General features: G+C 38.4%; 1 non-coding gene across 1 annotated transcript; it reads right to left on the minus strand.

The window, feature by feature from the left end:
* Nucleotides 1-4,243: 4,243 nt before the first annotated feature.
* Nucleotides 4,244-4,351, minus strand: LOC148567428 (small nucleolar RNA R71). Its single transcript, XR_015882948.1, has one exon. It is a non-coding gene; the product is annotated as a small nucleolar RNA R71 (small nucleolar RNA).
* Between the last annotated feature and the right edge of the window lie 19,888 nt (nucleotides 4,352-24,239).

Raw genomic sequence — 24,239 nt, forward strand, 5'->3', positions numbered from 1 at the left:
AAACTCTAAGTTTGGTGTTGGGAGGTTCCAACATTGCTCTAAACATCTGTGAGGCTCCATGAGAGCCCATGATGAGCAGATAATTTATACGCTTTTTGACATTGTTTTTAGTATATTTTTAGTAGGATCTAGTTACTTTTAGGGATGTTTTCATTAGTTTTTATGTTAAATTCACATTTCTGGACTTTACTATGAGTTTGTGTGTTTTTCTGTGATTTCAGATATTTTCTGGCTGAAATTGAGGGACTTGAGCAAAAATCAGATTCAGAGGTTGAAGAAGGACTGCTGATGCTGTTGGATTCTGACCTCCCTGCACTCAAAGTGGATTTTCTGGAGCTACAGAACTTGAAATAGCGCGCTTCCAATTGCGTTGGAAAGTAGACATCCAGAGCTTTCCAGAAATGTATAATAGTCCATACTTTATCCAAGTTTAGACGACGTAAACTGGCGTTCAACGCCAGCTCTCTGCCCAATTCTGGCGTCCAGCGCCAGAAACAAGTTGCAAAGTGGAGTTCAACGCCCAAACTGGCACCAAAACTGGCATTCAACTCCAGGAATGACCTCTACACGTGTAACACTCAAGCTCAGCCCAAGCACACACCAAATGTGCCCCGGAAGTGGATTTATGCATCAATTACTTACTTCTGTAAACCCTAGTAGCTAGTTTATTATAATTGGACCTTTTACTATTGTATTAGATATCTTTGGACACCTGGTTCTTAGATCAGAGGGGCTGGCCATTCGGCCATGCCTGGACCTTTCACTTATGTATTTTCAACGGTAGAGTTTCTACACTCCATAGATTAAGGTGTGGAGCTCTATTGTTCCTCAAAGATTAATGCAAAGTACTACTGTTTTCTATTCAGTTCATCTTATTTCGCTTCTAAGATATTCATTCGCACTTCAACCTGAATGTGATGAACGTGACAATCATCATCATTCCCTATGAACGCGTGCCTGATAACCACTTCCGTTCTACATTAGATTGAATGAGTATCTCTTTGATCTCTTAATCAAAATCTTCGTGGTGTAAGCTAGGATGATGGCGGCATTCAAGAGAATCCGGAAGGTCTAAACCTTGTCTGTGGTATTCCGAGTAGGATTCAATGATTGAATGACTATGACGAGTTTTAAACTCGTGACAGACGCAAAAGGATAGTAAATCCTATTCCAGCAGGATCGAGAACCGACAGATGAATAGCCGTGCCGTTACAGGGTGCGTTGACCATTTTCACTGAGAGGATAAGATGAAACCATTGACAAGGGTGATGCCTCCAGACGATTAGCCGTGCCGTGACAGGGCATTTGGATCATTTTCCCGAGAGAAGACCGAAAGTAGCCATTGACAATGGTGATGTATCACATAAAGCCAGCCATGGAAAGGAGTAAGACTGATTGGATGAAGGCAGCAGGAAAGCAAAGGTTCAGAGGAACGAAAAGCATCTCTATTCGCTTATCTGAAATTCTCACCAATGAATTACATAAGTATTTCTATCCTTTATTATTTACCTTTTAATTATCTAATCCAATCACATTTAACCCTACCTGACTGAGATTTGCAAGGTGACCATAGCTTGCTTCATACCAACAATCTCCGTGGGATTCGACCCTTACTCACGTAAGGTATTACTTGGACGACCCAGTGCACTTGCTGGTTAGTTGTGTGAAGTTGTGAACCATGGTATTGGCATCATGTTTTTGGCGCCATTACCAGGGAAAGAAAGAGCGATGAATTTTACATAATCAAAGTGTAATCACAATTTTTGCGCACCAAGTTTTTGGCGCCGTTGCCGGGGATTGTTCGTGTTTGGACAACTAACGGTTCATCTTGTTGCTCAGATTAGGTAATTTTCTTTTTATTTTATTTTCAAAAAAAAAATATTTCAAAAAAATCTTTCAAAAATTTTCTCATCTGTTTTCGAAAAAATAAAAATGTTTTCAAAAATTTTATTCAAAATTTTTAAGAATGAATTCTAGTGTCTCATGAGGCATGTGAAGCCTGGCTGGCTGTAAAGCCATGTCTAAATTTATTTGGACTGAGGCTTGTAATTTGTTATCAAGAGCAAGCTAGTTGTTATTAATCCACCTGCTGTTGTTCCTGATTTACATTCTGAAGCTTGGCTGGCCATTGGCCATGTCTAGTGTTTTGGACTGGAGCTTTCTTTGAAAGCTTGGCTGGCTAGTGAGCCATGTCTAATTCCTGGACTGAAGCTTTAGACTAAGAATGAAAGATTCCTGGAATTCATATTAAAAATTTTGGAATCCTTATTTTTATTTTTAACAAAAATTTTCGAAAAAAAATACAAAAAAATTTAGAAAATCATAAAAATCAAAAATATTTTTGTGTTTCTTGTTTGAGTCTTGAGTCATGTTATAAGTTTGGTGTCAATTGCATGTGCATCTTGCATTTTTTGAAAATTCATGCATTCATAGTGTTCTTTATGATCTTCAAGTTGTTCTTGGTAAGTCTTCTTGTTTGATCTTTGCATTTGCATGTTTTGTGTCTTTTCTTGTTTTTCATATGCATTCCTGAATTCTTTATGTCTAAGCATTAAAGAATTCTAAGTTTGGTGTCTTGCATGTTTTCTTTGCAAAAAAAAAAAAAAATTTCAAAAATATGTTCTTGATGTTCATCATGATCTTCATAGTGTTCTTGGTGTTCATCTTGACGTTCATAGCATTCTTGCATGCATCACATGTTTTGATCTAAAAATTTCATGCATTGCATCTTTTTAGTGTTTTTCTCTCTCATCATAAAAATTCAAAAATAAAAAAAAAATATCTTTCCCTCTTTTCTCTCATAATTTCGAAAATTAGATTTGACTTTTTCAAAAATTTTTAAAATCTAGTTGTTTTTATGAGTCAAATCAAATTTTTAATTTAAAAATCTTATCTTTTTCAAAAATCAAATCTTTCTCATTTTTCTTAGTTATTTTCGAAAATTATAAAAATGTTTTTCAAAAATCTTTTTCTTATCTTTATCACATAATTTTCGAAAATAACATCACCAATTAATGTTTGATTCAAAAAAATTTCAAGTTTGTTACTTACTTGTTAAGAAAGATTCAAACTTTGAGTTCTAGAATCATATATTGTGATTTCTTGTGAATCAAGTCATTAATTGTGATTTCAAAAATCAAATCTTTTTCAAAACTAATTTCAATCATATCTTTTCAAAAATATCTTCCTATCTTATTTTTTTCAAAAAAATTGATTTCAAAATATCTTCTCTAACTTCTTATCTTCTTATCTCTTCAAAATTGATTTTCAAAATTTGTTTCAACTAACTAACTAACTTTTTGTTTGCTTCTCATCTTTTTCAAAACTACCTAACTAACTCTCTCTCTCTCTCTAATTTTCGAAAATATCCTCCCTTTTTTTTTTCAAAAATTTCTTTTTAATTAACTAATTATTTTATTTTTTATTTTCGAAAAACTACTAACCTTTTTCAAAAACCTTTTTTTCAAAAATCACTAACTCTTTTTCAAAAATTATTTTTCGAAAATTCTTCTCCCTCATCCCCTTCTATTTATTTATTCACCTGCTAACACCTCTCTTCATCTGACATCACTGCTCCTATCCTTACCTTTGTGTTTGGATTCTTCATTCTTCTTCACCCCTATTCTTTTTCTTCTTCTACTAACAATAAGGAACCTCTTTACTGTGACATAGAGGATTCCTCTTCTTTTCTTTTTCTCTTCTCTTTCTTATGAGCAGGGACAGAGAAAAAGGCATTCTTGTTGAAGCTGATCTAGAACCTGAAAGGACTCTGAAGAGGAAATTAAGAGAAGCTAAATTACAACAATCCAGAGACAACTTGATTGAAAATTTTGAACAAGTAAAAGAGATGGCAGCCGAACCCAACAACAATGCAAGGAGAATGCTTGGTGACTTTACTGTACTAAATTCCAATTTACATGGAAGAAGCATCTCCATTCCTGCCATTGGAGCAAACAACTTTGAGCTGAAACCTCAATTAGTTTCTCTGATGCAGCAGAACTGCAAGTTTCATGGACTTCCATCTGAAGATCCTTTTCAGTTCTTAACTGAATTCTTGCAAATATGTGATACTGTTAAGACTAATGGAGTTGATCCTGAAGTCTACAGGCTCATGCTTTTCCCTTTTGCTGTAAGAGACAGAGCTAGAGTATGGTTGGACTCTCAACCTAAGGATAGCCTAAACTCTTGGGATAAGCTGGTCAAGGCTTTCCTAGCCAAGTTCTTTCCTCCTCAAAAGCTGAGCAAGCTTAGAGTGGATGTTCAAACCTTCAGACAGAAAGAAGGTGAATCCCTCTATGAAGCTTGGGAGAGATACAAAGGACTGACTAAAAAGTGTCCTTCTGACATGCTTTCAGAATGGACCATCTTGGATATATTCTATGATGGTCTGTCTGAGTTATCTAAGATGTCATTGGATACCTCTGCAGGTGGATCCATTCACCTAAAGAAAATGCCTACAGAAGCTCAAGAACTCATTGACATGGTTACAAATAACCAGTTCATGTACACTTCTGAAAGGAATCCTGCGAATAATGGGACGCCTATGAAGAAGGGAGTTCTTGAAATTGATACTCTGAATGCCATATTGGCTCAGAATAAAATATTGACTCAGCAAGTCAATATGATCTCTCAAAGTCTGAATGGAATGCAAGCTGCATCCAACAGTACTCAAGAGGCTTCTTATGAAGAAGAAGCTTATGATCCTGAGAACCCTGCAATAGCAGAGGTGAATTACTTAGGTGAACCTTATGGAAACACCTATAACTCATCATGGAGAAATCATCCAAATTTCTCATGAAAGGATCAAAAGCCTCAACAAGGCTTTAATAATGGTGGAAGAAACAGGTATAGCAATAGCAAGCCTTTTCCATCATCCACTCAGCAACAGACAGAGAATTCTGAGCAGAATCCATCTAGCTTAGCAAACTTAGTCTCTGATCTATCCAAGGCCACTGTAAGTTTCATGAATGAAACAAGGTCTTCCAATAGAAATTTGGAAGCACAAGTGGGCCAGCTGAGTAAAAGGATCACTGAAATCCCTCCTAGCACTCTCCCAAGCAATACAGAAGAAAATCCAAAAGGAGAGTGCAAGGCCATTGACATAACCAAAATGGCCGAACCTAATGAGGGAGAGGAGGACGTGAATCCCAAGGAGGAAGACCTCCTGGGACGTCCAGTGATCAATAAGGAGCTTCCCTCTGAGGAACCAAAGGACTCTGAGGCTCATCTAGAGACCATAGAGATCCCATTAAACCTCCTTATGCCATTCATGAGCTCTGATGAGTATTCCTCTTCTGAAGAGAATGAGGATGTTACTGAAGAGCAAACAGCCAAGTTTCTTGGTGCAATCATGAAGCTGAATGCCAAATTATTTGGCATTGATACTTGGGAAGTTGAACCTCCCTTGTTCATCAATGAACTAAGTGATCTGGATCAACTGACATTGTCTCAGAAGAGACAGGATCCTGGAAAGTTCATAATACCTTGTACTATAGGCACCATGATTTTTAAGGCTCTGTGTGACCTTGGTTCAGGGATAAACCTCATGCCCCTCTCTGTAATAGAGAAACTGGGAATCTATGGGGTGCAAGCTGCTAAAATCTCATTAGAGATGGCAGACAATTCAAGAAAACAGGCTTATGGACAAGTAGAGGACGTGTTAGTAAAGGTTGAAGGCCTTTACATTCCTGCTGATTTCATAGTCCTAGATACTGGAAAGGAAGAGGATGAATCCATCATCCTAGGAAGACCTTTCCTAGCCACAGCAAGAGCTGTGATTGATGTGGACAGGGGAGAATTAATCCTTCAATTGAATGAGGACAACCTTGTGTTTACAACTCAAGGATCTCTCTCTGCATCCAGGGAGAGGAAGCATAAAAAGCTTCTCTCAAAGCAAAGTCAAACAAAGCCCCCACAGTCAAACTCTAAGTTTGGTGTTGGGAGGCCACAACCAAACTCTAAGTTTGGTGTTAAACTCCCATATCCAAAGTCTAAGTTTGGTGTTGGAGAGTCTCAACAAAGCTCTGAATATCTGTGAGGCTCCATGAGAGCCCACTGTCAAGCTATTGACATTAAAGAAGCGCTTGTTGGGAGGCAACCCAATTTCTATTTATCTAACTCTATTTTTTTTTCTTAGTTATATGTCTTTGTAGGTCCATGATCATGTGGAGTCACAAAATAAATAAAAAAATTGAAAACGTAATCAAAAACAGCAGAAGAAAAATCACACCCTGGAGGAAGCACCTGTCTGGCGTTCAACGCCAGAACAGAGCATGGTTCTGGCACTGAACGCCCAAAATGGGCAGCATCCTGGCGCTGAATGCCCGGAACAAGCATGGTTCTGGCATTCAACGCCAGAAATGGCTAGTAAATGGACGTTGAATGCCCAAAATGGGCACCAACCTGGCACTGAACACCCAGAGTTGTGTGCAAGGACATTTTTGCATGCCTAAATTGGTGCAGGGATGTAAATGCCTTGACACCTCAAAGATCTGTGGACCCCACAGGATCATCTCAGGATCTGTGGACCCCACAGGATCCCCACCTACCTCCACTCACATCTTCTCACCCCTCTTTCACAAAATCCCATAAACACTCTTCCCCAAAAACCCTTCACCAATCACCTCAATCTCTCTTCCCCATCACCTCTTCACCACTCACATCCATCCACTCTTCCCCATAAACCTACCTCATAAACTCCACCTACCTTCAAAATTCAAAACCAATTTCCCACCCAAACCCACCCTAAATGGCCGAACCTTAACCCCCCTCCCTCCCCTATATATAGCCCTCCATTCTTCCTCATTTTCACACAACACAACCCCCTCGTCTCTACTTGGCTGAAACACACTTCACCCCTCTTCTCCATATTTTCTTCTTCTTCTTCCTCTATTCTTTCTTTTATTGCTTAAGGGCAAGCAATATTCTAAGTTTGGTGTGGTAAAAGCATAAGCTTTTTGTTTTTCCATTACCATTGATGGCACCTAAGACCGGAGAATCCTTTAGAAAGGGGAAAGGGAAGATAAAAGCTTCCACCTCCGAGTCATGGGAGATGGAAAGGTTAATCTCCAAAGCCCATCAAGACCACTTCTATGATGTTGTGGCCAAGAAGAAGGTGATCCCCGAGGTCCCTTTCAAACTCAAAAGAAATGAGTATCCGGAGATCCGACATGAAATTCAAAGAAGAGGTTGGGAAGTTCTAACAAATCCCATCCAACAAGTCGGCATCCTAATGGTTCAAGAGTTCTATGCCAATGCATGGATCACCAAGAACCATGATCAAAGTAAGAACCCGGATCCAAAGAACTACGTTACAATGGTTCGGGGGAAATACTTAGATTTTAGTCCGGAGAATGTGAGGTTGGCGTTTAACTTGCCCATGATGCAAGGAGATGAACGCCCCTACACTAGAAGGGTCAACTTTAATCAAAGGTTGGACCAAGTCCTTATGGACATATGTGTGGAAGGAGCTCAATGGAAGATTGACTCCAAAGGCAAGCCGGTTCAACTAAGAAGATTGGACCTCAAGCCTGTGGCTAGAGGATGGTTGGAGTTCATTCAATGCTCAATCATTCCCACTAGCAACCGATTTGAAGTTACTGTGGATCGGGCCATCATGATTCATAGCATCATGATTGGAGAGGAAATAGAAGTTCATGAAGTCATCTCTAATGAACTCTACAAAATAGCCGAAAAGTCATCCCCCATGGCAAGGCTAGCTTTTCCTCATCTTATCTGCCATCTATGTTACTCAGCTGGAGCTTTCATAGAAGGAGACATTCCTATTAAGGAAGAGAAGCCCATCACTAAGAAAAAGATGGAGCAAGCAAGAGAGCCCATTCATGGAGCTCAAGAGGCGCAAGAAGCTCATCACCATGAGATCCCGGAGATGCCTCAAATGCAATTTCCTCCACAAAACTATTGGGAGCAAATCAACACCACCCTAGGAGAATTAAGTGCCAACATGGGACAATTAAGGGTGGAACATCAAGAGCACTCCATCATGCTCCATGAAAAAAGAGAAGATCGAAAAGCAATGAGGGAAGAGCAACAAAGACAAGGAAAAGACATAGAAGAGCTCAAGGACATCATTGGTTCCTCAAGGAGGAAACGCCACCATCACTAAGGTGGACTCATTCCTTGTTCTTACTTTCTCTGTTTTTCGTTTTCTATGTTATGTGCTTATCTATGTTTGTGTCTTCATTACATGATCATTAGTAGTTAGTAACTATGTCTTAAAGTTATGAATGTCCTATGAATCCATCATCTCTCTTAAATGAAAAATGTTTTAATTCAAAAGAACAAGAAGTACATGAGTTTTGAATTTATCCTTGAACTTAGCTTAATTATATTGATGTGGTGATAATGCTTCTTGTTTTCTGAATGTATGCTTGAACAGTGCATATGTCTTTTGAAGTTGTTGTTTAAGAATGTTAAATATGTTGGCTCTTGAAAGAATGATGACAAGGAGACATGTTATTTGATAATCTGAAAAATCATAAAAATGATTCTTGAAGCAAGAAAAAGCAGCAAAGAACAAAGCTTGCAGAGAAAAAAAATAGGCGAAAAAAAAAAAAGAGGAGCAAAAGCAAGCAGAAAAAGCCAAAAGCTCTTAAAACCAAGAGGCAAGAGCAAAAAGCCAATAACCCTTAAAACCAAAAGGCAAGGGCAAATAAAAAGGATCCCAAGGCTTTGAGCATCAGTGGATAGGAGGGCCTAAAGGAATAAAATCCAGGTCTAAGCGGCTAAACCAAGCTATCCCTAACCATGTGCTTGTGGCGTGTAGGTGTCAAGTGAAAACTTGAGACTGAGCGGTTAAAGTCAAGGTCCAAAGCAAAAAAAAGAGTGTGCTTAAGAACCCTGGACACCTCTAATTGGGGACTTTAGCAAAGCTGAGTCACAATCTGAAAAGGTTCACCCAATTATGTGTCTGTGGCATTTATGTATCCGGTGGTAATACTGGAAAACAAAGTGCTTAGGGCCACGGCCAAGACTCATAAAGAAGCTGTGTTCAAGATCATCATACTGAACTAGGAGAGTCAATAACACTATCTAAACTCTGAGTTCCTATAGATGCCAATCATTCTGAACTTCAATGGATAAAGTGAGATGCCAAAACTATTCAAGAGGCAAAAAGCTATAAGTCCCGCTCATATGATTGAAGCTATGTTTCTTTGATAGTTTGGAATTAATAGTATATTCTCTTCTTTTTATCCTATTTGATTTTCAGTTGCTTGGGGACAAGCAACAATTTAAGTTTGGTGTTGTGATGAGCGGATAATTTATGCGCTTTTTGACATTGTTTTTAGTATGTTTTTAGTAGGATCTAGTTACTTTTAGGGATGTTTTCATTAGTTTTTATGTTAAATTCACATTTCTGGACTTTACTATGAGTTTGTGTGTTTTTCTATGATTTCAGGTATTTTCTGGCTGAAATTGAGGGACTTGAGCAAAAATTAGATTCAGAGGTTGAAGAAGGACTGCTGATGCTGTTGGATTCTGACCTTCCTGCACTCAAAGTGGATTTTCTGGAGCTACAGAACTCAAAATGGCGCGCTTCTAATTGCGTTGGAAAGTAGACATCCAGAGCTTTCCAGCAAGGTATAATAGTCCATACTTTGCCCAAGTTTAGATGACGTAAAGTGGCGTTCAACGCCAGCATTTTGCCCAATTCTGGCGTCCAGTGCCAGAAATAAGTTGCAAAGTAGAGTTCAACGCCCAAACTGGCACCAAAACTGGCGTTCAACTCCAGGAATGACCTCTACATGTGTAACACTCAAGCTCAGCCCAAGCACACACCAAGTGGGCCTTGGAAGTGGATTTATGCATCAATTACTTACTTCTGTAAACCCTAGTAGCTAGTTTATTATAAATAGGACCTTTTACTATTGTATTAGATATCTTTGGACTCCAGGTTCTTAGATCAGAGGGGCTGGCCATTCGGCCATGCCTGGACCTTTCACTAATGTATTTTCAACGGTAGAGTTTCTACACTCCATAGATTAAGGTGTGGAGCTCTGCTGTTCCTCAAAGATTAATGCAAAGTACTACTGTTTTCTATTCAGTTCATCTTATTTCGCTTCTAAGATATTCATTCGCACTTCAACCTGAATGTGATGAACGTGACAATCATCATCATTCCCTATGAACGCGTGCCTGACAACCACTTCCGTTCTAAATTAGATTGAATGAGTATCTCTTAGATCTCTTAATCAGAATCTTCGTGGTGTAAGCTAGAATGATGGTGGCATTCAAGAGAATCCGGAAGGTCTAAACCTTGTCTATGGTATTCCGAGTAGGATTCAATGATTGAATGACTGTGACGAGCTTTAAACTCGTGACAGACGCAAAAGGATAGTAAATCCTATTCCAGCAGGATCGAGAACCGACAGATGAATAGCCGTGCCGTTACAGGGTGCGTTGACCATTTTCACTGAGAGGATAAGATGAAACCATTGACAAGGGTGATGCCTCCAGACGATTAGCCGTGCCGTGACAGGGCATTTGGATCATTTTCCCGAGAGAAGACCGAAAGTAGCCATTGACAATGGTGATGTATCACATAAAGCCAGCCATGGAAAGGAGTAAGACTGATTGGATGAAGGCAGCAGGAAAGCAAAGGTTCAGAGGAACGAAAAGCATCTCTATTCGCTTATCTGAAATTCTCACCAATGAATTACATAAGTATTTCTATCCTTTATTATTTATCTTTTAATTATCTAATCCAATCACATTTAACCCTACCTGACTGAGATTTGCAAGGTAACCATAGCTTGCTTCATACCAACAATCTCCGTGGGATTCGACCCTTACTCACGTAAGGTATTACTTGGACGACCCAGTGCACTTGCTGGTTAGTTGTGTGAAGTTGTGAACCATGGTATTGGCATCATGTTTTTGGCGCCATTACCAGGGAAAGAAAGAGCGATGAATTTTACATAATCAAAGTGTAATCACAATTTCTGCGCACCAAGTTTTTGGCGCCGTTGCCGGGGATTGTTCGTGTTTGGACAACTAACGGTTCATCTTGTTGCTCAGATTAGGTAATTTTCTTTTTATTTTATTTTCAAAAAAAAAATTTTTCAAAAAAATCTTTCAAAAATTTTCTCATCTGTTTTCGAAAAAATAAAAATGTTTTCAAAAATTTTATTCAAAATTTTTAAGAATGAATTCTAGTGTCTCATGAAGCATGTGAAGCCTGGCTGGCAGTAAAGCCATGTCTAAATTTATTTGGACTGAGGCTTGTAATTTGTTATCAAGAGCAAGCTAGTTGTTGCTAATCCACCTGCTGTTGTTCCTGATTTACATGCTGAAGCTTGGCTGGCCATTGGCCATGTCTAGTGTTTTGGACTGGAGCTTTCTTTGAAAGCTTGGCTGGCTAGTGAGCCATGTCTAATTCCTGGACTGAAGCTTTAGACTAAGAATGAAAGATTCCTGGAATTCATATTAAAAATTTTGGAATCCTTATTTTTATTTTTAACAAAAATTTTCGAAAAAAAATACAAAAAAATTTAGAAAATCATAAAAATCAAAAATATTTTTGTGTTTCTTGTTTGAGTCTTGAGTCATGTTATAAGTTTGGTGTCAATTGCATGTGCATCTTGCATTTTTTGAAAATTCATGCATTCATAGTGTTCTTTATGATCTTCAAGTTGTTCTTGGTAAGTCTTCTTGTTTGATCTTTGCATTTGCATGTTTTGTGTCTTTTCTTGTTTTTCATATGCATTCCTGAATTCTTTATGTCTAAGAATTAAAGAATTCTAAGTTTGGTGTCTTGCATGTTTTCTTTGCAAAAAAAAAAAATTTTTTTTCAAAAATATGTTCTTGATGTTCATCATGATCTTCATAGTGTTCTTGGTGTTCATCTTGACGTTCATAGCATTCTTGCATGCATCACATGTTTTGATCTAAAAATTTCATGCATTGCATCTTTTTAGTGTTTTTCTCTCTCATCATAAAAATTCAAAAATAATAAAAAATATCTTTCCCTCTTTTCTCTCATAATTTCGAAAATTAGATTTGACTTTTTCAAAAATTTTTAAAATCTAGTTGTTTTTATGAGTCAAATCAAATTTTTAATTTAAAAATCTTATCTTTTTCAAAATCTTTTTCAAAAATCAAATCTGTCTCATTTTTCTTAGTTATTTTCGAAAATTATAAAAATGTTTTTCAAAAATCTTTTTCTTATCTTTATCACATAATTTTCGAAAATAACATCACCAATTAATGTTTGATTCAAAAAAATTTCAAGTTTGTTACTTACTTGTTAAGAAAGATTCAAACTTTAAGTTCTAGAATCATATATTGTGATTTCTTGTGAATCAAGTCATTAATTGTGATTTCAAAAATCAAATCTTTTTCAAAACTAATTTCAATCATATCTTTTCAAAAATATCTTCCTATCTTATTTTTTTCAAAAAAATTGATTTCAAAATATCTTCTCTAACTTCCTATCTTCTTATCTCTTCAAAATTGATTTTCAAAATTTGTTTCAACTAACTAACTAACTTTTTGTTTGCTTCTCATCTTTTTCAAAACTACCTAACTAACTCTCTCTCTCTCTAATTTTTGAAAATATCCTCCCTTTTTTTTTCAAAAATTTCTTTTTAATTAACTAATTATTTTATTTTTTATTTTCGAAAAACTACTAACCTTTTTCAAAAACTTTTTTTTCAAAAATCACTAACTCTTTTTCAAAAATTATTTTTCGAAAATTCCTCTCCCTCATCCCCTTCTATTTATTTATTCATCTGCTAACACCTCTCTTCATCTGACATCACTGCTCCTATCCTTACCTTTGTGTTTGGATTCTTCATTCTTCTTCACCCCTATTCTTTTTCTTCTTCTACTAGCAATAAGGAACCTCTTTACTTCGACCCTTACTCACGTAAGGTATTACTTGGACGACCCAGTGCACTTGCTGGTTAGTTGTGCGAAGTTATGAACCATGGTATTGGCATCATGTTTTTGGCGCCATTACCAGGGAAAGAAAGAGCGATGAATTTTACATAATCAAAGTGTAATCACAATTTCTGCGCACCAGCCCACTGTCAAGCTATTGACATTAAAGAAGCGCTTGTTGGGAGGCAACTTGATGTGCGGAAAACGATCCGACACAAAACTCACCGGCAAGTGTACCGGGTCGCATCAAGTAATAAAACTCACGGGAGTGAGGTCGATCCCACAAGGATTGAAGGATTGAGCAACTTTAGTTTAGTGGTTGAATTAGTCAAGCAAACAAGTGTTGATTGTGTGAAATTGTGTTGACAGGAATTAAATTGCATAGAATGTAAAGGGGAGTGGGTGATTTGCAGGAAATTAAAGGGAACAAAAAGAAAAAGAGCTGAATCTTAAAGTGCAAGTAATGAAAATTGCAGAAACTTAAAGTGCAAGAAATATAAATGACTTGAAAAATAAAAGGGGAGTGGGAATTGGATCTGCAGGAATTAAACAGGGAAAAGCAAAAATTAACAGAATGAAGAGTAGTTGATGTAATTAGTTGAACCGGATCTCAAAACTAAAAGGAAAATAAACTTGGTGTAGTAATTAAAAAAGGAAATTAAAATGGAAACCAATAGATCTCAGGACCCAAGAGACTAGATAACTAAGTCTAGATCTCAATGCCTTCTTAGATCCAAATTTAGAGAGCAAATGCCAAATTAAAGAAGAGAGCAATGTAGAAATGTAAATTCAAGTTCAATTTTCCAGAGGCTGCAGTAAGAAAAATAGAGAGATCTCAAGGTGAGATTGAGACAGAATTTCCTCAATTCTTCAACACCCAAGACTCAAGACAAGTGTAGATGAAATTGAAAAATAAGAAAACTAAGAGGAAGAGAATTCAATTCTCCTTCCCCAAGACTCAGAATCTCCAAACAGCTCAAAACCCAAAAGCTCTCTACTATGAATACTATGAAAATTCTTAAAGAAAACTCTAAAAAGAAAATCTCCTTTAAAACTTCAAATCCTAAGCTATTTATACACTTTCTTCAAATGATCATTAAGCCTTAAATTGGGCCTTTAGTCTTGATGGAATTGGGTTGACAATAGCCTCTGTTGATTGTTCTTGGTGTTGGGAAGAAATCCACTTGTGAACCGGGCCATGAACCATTCACGTTTGAGGCAAACGTTGACTCAAACGTCCCTTGTGTGAGGCATTATGCAGATACCCTTCTTGCTGTCATCCACGTTTGAGCCAACGTTTGAGGTCAAACGTGAGCTCAAACGTGGTTCTTCCCAGGCTCCCTTTTTGGCCAACGTTTGGCCCAACGTTTGAGGCAAACGTTGGCGCAAACGTGGCTCATCTAAATCATCAATCAGGGGTGCTTTGCCATGCTCTTCCTTGCCAAAATGTAGCCAACGTTTGACCTTACGTTTGAGGCAAACGTTGGCTCAAACATTGCCGTGCCCAGGAGTGTTCTTTTTCATTCTTTTTGGTGCCAACGTTTGACCTCACGTTTGAGGCAAACGTTGGTGCAAATGTTGCCTTCCCTTGCTTCTTCTTCAGCCAACATTTGCCTCAACGTTTGAGGCAAACGTTAGCGCAAACGTTGGCTCTTCTCCAGAGTGTTCTTCATCTGCTTCTCACGTTTGAGGCAAACGTTAGCTCAAACGTTGATCCCTCTTTTCAAGCCCATTCTTGCAACCCTCTTCCAAGCTTTATTCCACCTATCATCAATCAACAATTGTATCAAAGCTATGCCATAATCATGAGAGTTGTTCTTCTTCTTGTCATATGAGCAATTATGGCACAAAAACTCATGAAAATGCATCAATTTATCCATGGTTGATTGAATCAAAGGAAACATGAAATTCAACCCAATTGACTTACTTATGGCTTAAGAAAGTGCATAAAACTAAATAAAAACAAAGGAAAAAGACTAGTGAAACTAGGCTAAGATGACTTGTCATCACAACACCAAACTTAAAACTTGCTTGTCCCCAAGCAAGAACAGAATTATTAAGAAGAAAGAATGAAAACAAAAGAGAATGCTCATGTTAGCAGAGTATTATTGGTAGCTCATAGGGTTTTATGCAGATATGTAACTACTCACTTCTTATTGACAGGTAGGCCTAGAAGGTTTCCTCTAAGCATCAAGCAATACACTGCTATGACCTCTCATTATTCCTTTGTCCTTGTTTACTGAGTTTTTTTCTTTATAAACTTTAGTTCAGTGTCATGTGTAACAAGCTCTTTTCTTTATTTATGCTTGACACATTATTCACTTTAGACACTTGGCTCACATGCCTTCTTAGAACATTGATGCCCAGCACCTCTTTGGGTTACTAAATGTCTTGTAGCCAGGTTGCTTTTGATAGTGGACTTTCAGTTGATAATCCCGGGTTAGTTGACCCAAGTTACCAAGTGTTGATGCACTCCAAAGAACTTAATAATCCAAGAAGATCCTAGTACAAAGACACCACAGGCATTTATTCTAAGTTTCAAGCTATTGGTGTCTAGCTTTGTTTTTTTTTTTTTCTTCCTTTTGTTCTGTTGCCACTTTTGGCTTTTTCTTTTCTCTTTTTGTTTTTCTTTTCATCCAAGGACTTTTATTTTGTTGAGATTCATAGACAGTGAACTACTTTCTTTTTAAAAAGAGAACAATCTATTCCTTTTATTCACTAATAGTGAGTTGCCACACAATCACACATACATGCCACCACTTACTATTATTTGACTTCTAGCTAGCAGTGAACCATCTTACTTCATGTTTCAAACATTTCTTTTATTGAATTGAAAAAACATAGGGGACAAAGCATGCATTAGTTAAGTGAAAGTAAACACACAAGTACACTTAGACTAGTATTCTTATTGACAATAATATTCAAGATGCATAACTACTGAACTAACAGTTACTGCTAAGATGGGCATATTCAAACTTCAAATTTAGAAAGATTGCATGCTGATGGAGTTAAGTGACAATACAACCTTTTGGTGGCTTCTTCTTCTTACTCTCAACTGATGGTGTGAAGCCCTCCCGAGAAAGTGTTTGAATCCCTACAGAGTTAATGGAAGTTGCTTGTTTCTCAAGCCCTTAGATAACTAGTTAGTGTGCGGGACCTTCTTGTAGGATTTTGAACTTACTTTGGTGTGTGAACACCAAACTTAGTCCCTTGCCACTACCTTTGATGCATCGAGTTGATCATATGTGAATTCCTAGTGTCTTAGCTAAAAGTAATAAAACTACAAAGTAGAAGCAGACAATGATTAAATGATTCATCTAATTGCTTGAAGCTAGCAACCCTTTATGCAGAAGGTGAGAATGTGTTTTTAAATTAGATTTTTGGTGGAACACCAAACTTAAAATCCTTCATTCTCCTTTAAATTGTTTTGGTGTGTGACACCAAACTTAGCTCCTTGCACTGCAGGTGAATCCACTTAATCTTTTTATTGAACTAGCATTGAAAGAAAAGGACTACCTCAGGTTGGGTTGCCTCCCAACAAGCACTCTTTTAATGTCACTAGCTTGACATTCTTCATTTTTGCTTCAAGGACGTTGTAAGCTATGAACCTCTTTTTCCTTGTCCCAATGTCCTCCTAAGTACAGCTTTGCTCTGTGACCATTTGCTGTGAATTGACATTTTGTTGCTTCATCTAGCAATTCAATACTCCCATAAGGGAAAACCTTGGTTACCAAATATGGACCAGTCCATTTAGATTTAAGCTTGCCAGGGAATATCTTGAGCCGTGAGTTGTACAAATGTACTTGCTACCCAGGTTTGAATTCTTTCTTCATGACCTTCTTGTCATGCCACCTCTTGGCTTTTTCCTTATATATCTTGGCACTTTCATAGGCTTCTAGCCTAAATTCATCCAGCTCATTTAGCTGCAACAGCCTTTTCTCGCCTGCTGCTTCAGAGTCAGGGTTTAGGAGTTTAGTAGCCCAAAAAGCTTTGTGTTCAAGCTCCACAGGGAGGTGACATGATTTGCCATATAATAGCTGAAAGGGTGACCTCCCAATGGGAGTTTTGAAAGTTGTCCTGTATGCCCAGAGTGCATCCTCCAGCTTCCGAGCCCAATCTTTTCTTGAACATCCTACTGTCTTTTCCAAAATCTTCTTTAATTCCCGATTTGCCAATTCAGCCTGTCCATTGGTCTGGGAGTGATATGGCGTGGCTACTTTATGAATCACTCCATATTTATGGAGGAGCTTCTCCATCTGTTTGTTGCAAAAATGGCTACCACCGTCACTCACAAGACCCTTGGGAACCCCATATCTAGTGAAAATATGCTTCTTAAGGAATTGAAGGACAATTTGTGCATCACAGGTGGTTGTGGCTATGGCTTCCACCCACTTTGAGACGTATTCTACTGCCACCAAAATATATCTGAAAGAATAGGAAGGAGGGAAAGGTCCCATGAAGTCAATACCCCATAAATCAAATAATTCCACTTCCAGAATGAAGTTTTGAGGCATCTCATTCCATCTTGTCAAGCCTCCTGTTCTCTAGCATTCGTTGCATTGGTGAACAAATTCTCTAGCATCTTTGAAGATAGTTGGCCAATAGAACCCACTCTGTAGTATCTTTGCAGCTGTTCTTTCTGGGCCAAAATGTCCTCCATAGGCTGAGCCATGACAATGCCACAGTATATTTCTTATTTCACTCTCAGGGACACATCTCCTAATTACTCCATCAGAGCATCTCTTGAACAGGAAAGGTTCATCCCTCAAGAACTTCCTTGCTTCATTGATTAACTTCTTCACTTGTTGCTTAGATAATTCTTGAGGTATCTTCCTCCCTACTTTGTAGTTTGCTATGTCAGCAAACCAAGGTGCTTGTTGAATCTGCAGGAAATGTTCATCTGGGAAGCTTTCATTCATAGGCTGTGAGGCTTCTTGGATTGTTTCTTGTGGTAGTCTTGATAAATGATCAGCAACTTGGTTTTCAGTGCCCTTCCTGTCCTTTATTTCAATATCAAATTCTTGTAAGAGTAATATCCACTTGATAAGTCTTGGCTTAGCGTCCTGTTTTGACATTAAATACTTAATGGCAGCATGATCAGTAAAAACCACAATTTTGGATCCTATCAAGTATGATATAAACTTATCAAATGCATAAACTACAGCTAACAATTCCTTCTCTGTTGTGGTGTAATTTTTTTGAGCTTCATTCAATACTTTACTTGCATAATATATGACGTGATATAAGTTTCCCTTGTTTTGTCCAAGCACAGCACCAATTGCAATGTCACTTGCATCACACATGAGTTCAAAAGGTAGTTCCTAATCTGGGGGTGTGATGATTGGTGCTGTTGTGAGTTTGTTTTTTAAAGTTTCAAAGGCATGCTAGCAATTTTCATCAAAAACAAAAGGAGTATCAATCATAAGCAGATTACTCAAAGGTTTAGCTATTTTAGAAAAATCCCTGATAAACCTTCTATAAAATCCTGCATGCCCCAAGAAACTTCTAACAGATTTCACATTAGTTGGTGGAGGGAGCTTCTCTATGATTTCCACTTTTGCCTTCTCAACTTCTATCCCTTTTCTTGAAACTTTGTGACCAAGAACAATCCCTTCGGGCACCATGAAATGGCATTTCTCCCAGTTCAAAACTAAATTAGTTTCTTGACACCGTTTCAAGAAAAGAGTTAGATGTTTCAGGCAAGCATTGAAATTATCACCAAAAACAGAGAAGTTGTCTATGAAGACCTCTAGAAACTTTTCGACCATATCAGAGAAGATGGAGAGCATACACCTTTGAAATGTAGCTGGGGCGTTAAAAAGCCCAAAGGGCATCCTCCTGTATGCAAAGACTCCAAATGGACATATAAAGACAGTCTTCTCTTGATCCGTGGGGTCCACCACGATTTGATTATACCCAGAATATCCGTCCAAAAAGCAATAATAGGCATGGCCGGCCAATCTTTCCAGCATCTGATCAATGAATGGGAGAGGAAAATGATCTTTCCTGGTGGCGTCATTCAATCTTCTATAGTCTATGCACATCCTCCACCCTGTCACTGTTCTAGTAGGGATCAGCTCATTCTTCTCATTGGTGATGACCGTCATTCCTCCTTTCTTTGGTACAACTTGGACCGGGCTTACCCATGAGCTGTCAAATATTGGGAAGATTATCCCTGCATTCCACAACTTCATTACTTCCTTCTGGACAACTTCCTTCATCGTGGGATTTAGCCTTCTTTGAGGTTGAACTACTGGCTTGGAGTTATCTTCCAAGAGGATCTTATGCATACATACTGCAGGGCTGATGCCTTTCAGGTCGTCAATAGTCCATCCTAAAGCATCTTTGTGAGCTTTAAGTACATCAAGAAGTTCTCCTTCTTCTTTTTTTGTTAATGACGAATTGATGATCACTTGGAAATTCTCTGATGCACCCAGGAATGCATATTTGAGATGGGTGGGTAATGGCTTCAGTTCTTGTTTTCGTACTTCTTCCTTCTTGTCTTGTTTTTCCTCTTGCTCAATAGACATCTCGGCTATTTGTTCCTCTGTTGTCTCTTGATTTTCTTCTTGCTCTTGAGGATTATCTTCCAACATTTCTTCCACCAAACTCTCTATCATATCCACTCTCATGTAATCCTCTTGCTCAAGAATGTGTTGCATTGACTTGAAAACGTTTATGACCATTTGTTCATTGTGGACCCTGAAGATCATCTCTCCTTTTTCTACATCAATGATGGCTCTTGCTGTGGCTAGAAATGGCCTTCCTAAAATGATTGAATTGTTTCCTTCCTCTTCAGTATCCAAAATCACAAAATCTGCTGGAAAAATAAACTCCCCAACCTTCACCAACAGGTTTTCCACAATTCCATTGGGTGTCTTGATCGATCTATCAGCCATGACTAGTGACATCCTGGTGGGTTTGAGTTCTTCTATAGCAAGCTTCCTCATCATAGACAGGGGCATTAGGTTGATACTAGCTCCGGGATCACAAAGAGCCTTGTCTAATGTCATTTTGCCTATGGTGCAAGCAACTACAAAACTTCCTGGATCTTTAAGCTTTGGTGGGATTCCCTTTTGAAGCACCGCGCTACATTCTTCAGTGAGAAGTATAGTTTCCTTCTCCAACCAGCTTCTTTACTTGTTAATGAGTTCCTTCAAGAACTTGGCATATAAGGGCATCTGTTCCAATGCCTCAGCCAGGGGAATGTTGATTTTCAGCTTCTTGAAAGTTTCCAGGAATTTGCGGAAGTGTTGATCTTTGGTTTCTTTGTTGAACCTATGTGGATATGGCAGCGAGGAATGAAGGCTTTCTCCTTTTTCTGTGCTTCTTCCTCTCTCTCATGTATATTGATTGGCTGGTCTTCTTTTCTTTTGGGGTTCTCTGTGTTCTTGTTTGACACCATATTTTGATCATTGGCTTCCTCTGTATCTGTTGGCTTTTTGCTATTCTCCACTTGTTTCCTTGTAGTGTCATTGTTGCTCATCAATGTTCTCCCACTTCTTAATTGTACAGCTTTGCACTCTTCTTTTGGATTAGGAATGGTGTCACTTGGTAGTGAGCTTGAAGGTCTCTCAACAGAAATCTGCTTGGAGATTTGCCTAATCTGCCTCTCTAGGCTCTTCATGGAGGCTTCATGGTTCTTGGTTGTCATTTCTTGGTGTTTCCACATTTTGTCTATCAAGGTTTCCAAGTTAGTGATTCTTTGAGATTCTGGGGATGCTTGTGGTGGGTTGTGAGATGTGGATGGTGGATGGTAGGTATTTTAGTTGGTGGGTTGGTTATTGGATTGATAATGGTTGGGGTTGGGGTAGTTGTTTTGAGGTTTTCTGTAAGGGTTTTGGTTAGTTTGCTGCTGGTTGTGGTTTTGGTTGTTTCTTGAAGTGTTTTGGTTTGAGTTCCTTTGCCATGGTTGTTGGTTCTGGTTGTGATTGTCTCCCCATCTGAGATTTGGGTGGTTATTCCAGGATGGATTGTAGGTATCACCATAAACTTCATTCTATCCAGAGTTTTGGTTATGCATGTACTGCACTTGCTCCTGTTGTTGCTCTTCTTGGCTTTCTTCATTCTACACCCATACAGTTGATGGGTGGCTTGTGTTCACAGCTGCTACTTCAAGGCTGTCAATCCTTTGGGCCATTTGTTCAAACTGTTGTTGAATTTGTTGTTGCATCATCTTGTTTTGAGCCAAAATAGAGTCTACTCCTTCCAGTTCTAGTACCCCCTTTCTCTGTGATGGTTGGCGGGTTCTTTGATGAGCAAAGAAATATTGATTGTTGGCCACCATGTCCACAAGATTCTGGGCTTCCTCAGCAGTTTTCATCAGTTGTAATGAACCTCCAGCAGAGTGATCTAACGCCTCTTGAGATTTCAATGTTAGGCCTTCATAGAAATTCTGCAACACATCCCATTCATTGAACATCTCCGGAGGACACTTTCTGATTAAGGCTTTGTACCTCTCCCATGCTTCATACAAGGATTCGGCGTCTGATTGTGTGAAAGTCTGAACCTCAGTTTTCAGCCTGATGATCCTTTGGGGTGGGTAGAATTTGGCTAGAAATTTAGTCACCAAATCATCCCAACTAGTGATACTTCCTTGGGAAAAAGTTTCAAGCCATTGTGCAGCCTTGTCCCTTAATGAGAACGGGAACAATAGAAGCTTGTAAGTTTCAAGATTCATGCCATTGGATTTGACAGTGTCACAAATCCTTAAAAAGGTAGATAAATGCTGGTTGGGATCTTCCAATGGGCTGCCTCCATAGGAACAATTATTCTGGACAAGTGTAATGAGTTGTGGTTTTAGCTCAAAATTGTTTTCATTGACATTGGGAGTTAAGATGCTGCTTCCACAGTGTCTGGGATTTGCAAAAGTGTAGGAGGCCAACACTCTCCTCTGTGGTGGATTGGGATTAGATGGATCTCCTTCCATCTCGTGGTATTCTTCCTCAGATTCTTCCTCTCCAACAATACCTTTCCCTCTTTCAGCTCTTCTTAATCTCCTGAGAGTCCTCTGGTCAGCCTCGGATAAAATAGGAGTAGCTCTCCCTGTACCTGACATACAAACAAAACAAGAGAAACACACAACCAGTGATACTTCAATTAATTGCTAGAATGAAGTTTTAGTTAGCTTAAGCAAAAATTCAAACAGTTAGTAGGTTAGTCAAAATTAAAGAAAAAGTGCTTGATCTAAACTATCACCTCACTTAATCATTGTCAATCTATTCAATCCCCGGCAACAGCGCCAAAAACTTGATGTGCGGAAAACGATCCGACACAAAACTCACCGGCAAGTGTACCGGGTCGCATCAAGTAATAAAACTCACGGGAGTGAGGTCGATCCCACAAGGATTGAAGGATTGAGCAACTTTAGTTTAGTGGTTGAATTAGTCAAGCAAACAAGTGTTGATTGTGTGAAATTGTGTTGACAGGAATTAAATTGCATAGAATGTAAAGGGGAGTGGGTGATTTGCAGGAAATTAAAGGGAACAAAAAGAAAAAGAGCTGAATCTTAAAGTGCAAGTAATGAAAATTGCAGAAACTTAAAGTGCAAGAAATATAAATGACTTGAAAAATAAAAGGGGAGTGGGAATTGGATCTGCAGGAATTAAACAGGGAAAAGCAAAACTTAACAGAATGAAGAGTAGTTGATGTAATTAGTTGAACCGGATCTCAAAACTAAAAGGAAAATAAACTTGGTGTAGTAATTAAACAAGGAAATTAAAATGGAAACCAATAGATCTCAGGACCCAAGAGACTAGATAACTAAGTCTAGATCTCAATGCCTTCATAGATCCAAATTTAGAGAGCAAATGCCAAATTAGAAATGTAAATTCAAGTTCAATTTTCCAGAGGCTGCAGTAAGAAAAACAGAGAGATCTCAAGGTGAGATTGAGACAGAATTTCCTCAGTTCTTCAACACCCAAGACTCAAGATAAGTGTAGATGAAATTGAAAAACAAGAAAACTAAGAGGAAGAGAATTCAATTCTCCTTCCCCAAGACTCAGAATCTCCAAACAGCTCAAAACCCAAAAGCTCTCTACTATGAATACTATGAAAATTCTTAAAGAAAACTCCAAAAAGAAAAGCTCCTTTAAAACTTCAAATCCTAAGCTATTTATACACTTTCTTCAAATGATCATTAAGCCTTAAATTGGGCCTTTAGTCTTGATGGAATTGGGTTGACAATAGCCTCTGTTGATTGCTCTTGGTGTTAGGAAGAAATCCACTTGTGAACCGGGCCATGAACCATTCACGTTTGAGTCAACGTTTGATGCAAACGTTAACTCAAACGTCCCTTGTGTGAGGCAATATGCAGATACCTTTCTTGCTGTCATCCACGTTTGAGCCAATGTTTGAGGTCAAACGTGAGCTCAAACGTGGTTCTTCCCAGGCTCCCTTTTTGGCCAACGTTTGGCCCAACGTTTGAGGCAAACGTTGGTGCAAACGTGGCTCATCTAAACCATCAATCAGGGGTGCTTTGCCATGCTCTTCCTTGCCAAAATGTAGCCAACGTTTGACCTTACGTTTGAGGCAAACGTTGGCTCAAACATTGCCGTGCCCAGGAGTGTTCTTTTTCATTCTTTTTGGTGCCAACGTTTGACCTCACGTTTGAGGCAAACGTTGGCGCAAATGTTGCCTTCCCTTGCTTCTTCTTCAGCCAACGTTTGCCTCAACGTTTGAGGAAAACGTTGGCGCAAACGTTGGCTCTTCTCCAGGGTGTTCTTCATCTGCTTCTCACGTTTGAGTTAACGTTTGAGGCAAACATTAGCTCAAACGTTGATCCCTCTTTTCAAGCCCATTCTTGCAACCTTCTTCCAAGCTTTATTCCACCTATCATCAATCAACAATTGTATCAAAGCTATGCCATAATAATGAGAGTTGTTCTTTTTCTTGTCATATGAGCAATTATGGCACAAAAACTCATGAAAATACATCAATTTATCCATGGTTGATTGAATCAAAGGAAACATGAAATTCAACCCAATTGACTTACTTATGGCTTAAACTAGGCTAAAAACAAAGGAAAAAGACTAATAAAACTAAATAAAAACAAAGGAAAAAGACTAGTGAAACTAGGCTAAGATGACTTGTCATCACAAACCCAATCTTTACTTATCTATGTTAAATTTCTATTTTCTTTTGTTATTTTATGTTTTCTGTAGGTTGATGATCATGTGAAGTCACAAAAACAATTGAAAAAGCAAAAACAGAAGGAAAAATAAAATGAAAAATAGAACACCCTGGAGGAGAAACTTACTGGCGTTTAAATGCCAGTAAGGGTAGCAGAATGGGCGTTAAACGCCCAGTCTGGCACCATTCTGGGCGTTTAACGCCAGAAA

Source organism: Arachis ipaensis, chromosome B4, assembly GCF_059453495.1.
Source record: "Arachis ipaensis isolate K30076 ecotype BB chromosome B4, ASM5945349v1, whole genome shotgun sequence".
Classification (NCBI taxonomy): domain Eukaryota; kingdom Viridiplantae; phylum Streptophyta; class Magnoliopsida; order Fabales; family Fabaceae; genus Arachis; species Arachis ipaensis.